The 3,804-nt window shown below is 41.9% G+C and overlaps 1 pseudogene; it reads right to left on the bottom strand.

The window, feature by feature from the left end:
- Positions 1-2,228: 2,228 nt before the first annotated feature.
- LOC114633769 lies at positions 2,229-2,549 on the bottom strand (annotated as a pseudogene).
- Between the last annotated feature and the right edge of the window lie 1,255 nt (positions 2,550-3,804).

The following is a 3,804-nucleotide window of genomic DNA, read 5'->3' as shown; positions in this document are numbered from 1 at the left end:
CTTCTACATCAATCAACAATGAAAAGAATGTCCCACAGCCAGAGCTATGGCCACAGGTCAATCTGATGGAGGCAATTCCTCTGGTGAGATTCCCTTTAGGTTTGTGTCAAGTTGACAAAAACTATGATATCTTGTTACCAATCTTTAGCACCCATAACTGGACACAGTGGTGCATTCTTCAAATCCCAGCCCTTGGGGCTGAAAGCTTGAAATATTGGAAGTTCAAGGCCAGCCTGGGATACCTGAGACAGGTCTAAAAATAGACAAATAAACATAGATTTAAAAATAGCATATACCGGGCTGGAGAGATGGCTCAGTGGTTAAGAGCATTGACTGCACTTCCAGAGGTCCTGAGTTCAAATTCCAGCAACCACATGGTGGCTCACAACCATCTGTAATGAGATCTGATGCCCTCTTCTGGTGTGTCTGAAGACAGCTACAGTGTATTCATATATAATAAATAAATAAATCTTTAAAAAAAATAAAAATAGCATATACCAGTGAGATGGCTCAGTGCATAAAAGCACTCACCATACAAGCCTGGGAACCCAAGTTCAATTCCTTGAACCCACATAAGGTGAAAGAAGAGAGATGCTGTAAGGTTGTCTCCTTGTTCCACACATTTACTGTAGCACACCACCGCCCAAAATAATAAATTAAAAATTTAAAAACTAGGGTGGCTGAAGAAATGGCTCAGTGGTCGGGCTGGAGAGATGGCTCAGTGGTTAAGAGCACTGACTGCACTTCCAGAGGTCCTGAGTTCAAATCCCAGCAACCACATGGTGGCTCACAGCCATCTGTAATGAGATCTGATGCTCTCTTCTGGTGTGTCTGAAGACAGCTACAGTGTATTCATATATAATAAATAAATCTTTAAAAAAAAAAAAAGAAAAAAGAAATGGCTCAGTGGTTAAGAGCACTGGCTGCTCTTCCGGAGGTCCCAAGTTCAATTCCCAACAACCACATAGTGGCTCACAACCATCTGTAATGGGATCTGATGCCCTCTTCTGACATGCAGTTGTACATCCAGATAAAGCACTCAGATAAATTAATTAATCTTTTTTAAAAAATTTTAAAACTAGGTAGGCTGGGTGGTGGTAGCACATACCTTTAGTCCCAGCACTCCGGAGGTAGAGGTAGGCGGATCTCTGCGTTCTAGGTCAACCTGATCTACAGAGTGAGAAATTTGGTCTCAAAAAAACAAAAGAAAAAAGAAAAGAAAAAATGAAAAACTGAAAATAAGTATTTTAGATTTAGATAGGAGAGCGCCGGTGAGAGCTCCGGTGAGAGCGCCAGTGAGCGCGCTGGTGAGCTAAAAGCAGTCTGCTGTGCGTTGAAATGGGCAGATACTCAGCGGGTCAGGCAGCTCCCTCACAATCCCCAGAACCCACGCAAAGCCTGTCAAGATGGGTGATGGTATGGTAACAGAACTGTTGGGAACTCAAAGGCCAGCTTGATGAACAACAGACTCAAGGTGGGGCTGAAAAGTGACTCCCAATATCTGTTTCCTGATTTCCACATTAGCACTGTGCCCCTGCCGTGATACATTTAAAAAAAGCAAGCAAGCAGTGAGGTGCTAATAGACAGTATGGATATTCAGTGTTATGTCAAGGAAGCAGAGGTACCAACTGGAAGTGTGCCCATAATCAAAAATAGAATTTGAACAAGAAGTAAAAATAGGGCTGGAGAGATGGCTCAGCGGTTAAGAGCACTGACTGCCCTTCCAGTTCCTGAATTCAATTCCCAGCAACCACATGGTGGCTCACAACCATCTGTAATGGGATCTGATGCCTTCTTCTAGTGTGTCTGAAGACAGCTAGAGTGTACTCACATACATAAAATAAATAAATCTTTTTTAAAAAGTAAAAATAACTTTGGATTGCAGTCTACAAATCAATACTGGAATAAATAAATGTTAAATTAGCAAGAGTCAATTGTCCAGGTATTTTTTTTTTTGTTGCTGTTTTTTTTTTTCTTTTTGTTTGGTTGGTTTGGTTTTGTCACAGGGTTCCTCCATGTAGTCTTGGAACATACTCTGTAGACCAGGCTGGCCTCGAACTCAGAAATTCACCTGCCTCTGCTTCCCAAGTGCTGGGATTAAAAGCGTGCACCACCACTGCCCGGCGATAACTTTTTTTTTTTTATGGAAGCTTTAATTTATTCCCTCACCAAAGACAATCAAAGTGGGTGAAAGGTCAAGATTTTACTGTCTTCATAACAAAATCGGCTTAGACCTGGATCACTTGGCCCTTTCTCTTCTTGTCGACTCCCAGTTCAAAATGCTTGCACCTCTTACTAGCCAGCATCCTCTTAGATGTGCAGTTGGGCTCGACGCACTCCAGTCGCAGCACGATCTTCTTTGTAGTTTTAGCCTTTTTGCGGAAAATAGGCTTAGTCTGACCACCATAGCCACTCTGTTTCCTATCATAACGCCGCTTTCCCTGGGCATACAAAGAATCCTTGCCCTTCTTGTACTGGGTTACCTTGTGGGGTTGGTGCTTCCCTCATTTCTTGCAGAATGTCCGGCGGGTCTTAGGAACGTTCACCATGTTGGCAGGAGCGCTATCAGCTCAGAAAGAGCGATAACTGTGTTTTAAAGAAACCAAAATTCTCACTCCAGAGTGGACAGAAAGCTGAACTTAAGAGCACTGGCTGCTCTTCCAGAGGGCCTGGACTTGACTCCCAGCATCCACATGATAGGTCACAATCACTAGTAACTCCAGTTTCAAGGGATCTGACACTCTCTCCTGACCTTCATAGGCACTAGGCACAAACATGGTACACAAATATATATGCAAACAAAAACACTTGTGTCTGCACAGAACAAAATAAATCAATCTATGTTTTAGAGATTTATTTTGTTTTTGCTACAAAATAAACACAAGTTCAACACAAGACTCCTATATACAAGCACAAAGAATTCTCGAGAAGCTCGTAATCCTACCTCCAAATCACCTCCTCTCTAGCCCATATTGTAATTTATTTAAGATATTTTTTACTGAAAATAGATTTTGTTCATACAATATATTCTGATCATGGTTTCCCCTCCCCAACTCTGTCCAGATCCTCCCCACCTTCCCAAATGCACACCCTCCACTGCATCTCTTTAGAGAGCAGCTAGGTTCTCACTGTTGTCTAGGCTCTCCTAGAACTCACTAAGTAGCCCCAGACTGACAACGTCTCAGGGATTTTCCTCCTCAGCCTCTCAAGTGCTAAGATTATAAAGGTGAACCACCACCCCAGCCCTTATTGTAATCAGTTCTAATTAATTAGACAGACATTTAAATTTTAAATTTACTGTGTTTACTATGTGATAAATACTGTTATAAGTGACCCACCCAGATTAACTCAGTCAATTGTCTTATTCCTTTTTCCCCCAGTACTGGGCATGACATCAGGGCCTAGTGAGTCACGCCCCTAGCCAGGCTGTTGCCTTTTTGTGGACAGAGATCTGAGACCTGAGCTGGTCACACAACACTTGCTTGCACAGGTTCAAACAGCCACTAAGTATTTGTATTGAGGGAATCTGACCACTAGACTGCACAACTTCTCTTACTCAAAGGAAACTTTGAAAAGTGGTTTTAAGGGAAAATGTCCTCTGTTGGGCATCAAAACCACACTAGATGATAAAATTATCACTAGCCACTAGAGGGCAGCAAACCCTTGCAAAGGTTGCCTTACAAATTTAAAAAAGTCAATTTTTTAAAATTTATTTTTTACTCATTAATTGTTTTTTTTGTTTTGTTTTTGATACAGGGTTTCATGCAGCCTGACTTCCATCTTTGTACGTAGCCAATGCTGGCA

The sequence above is a fragment of the Grammomys surdaster genome, unplaced genomic scaffold, assembly GCF_004785775.1.
Source record: "Grammomys surdaster isolate TR1022 unplaced genomic scaffold, NIH_TR_1.0 751, whole genome shotgun sequence".
Classification (NCBI taxonomy): Eukaryota; Metazoa; Chordata; class Mammalia; order Rodentia; family Muridae; genus Grammomys; species Grammomys surdaster.
This window is presented reverse-complemented; position numbering and strand designations above follow the sequence as displayed.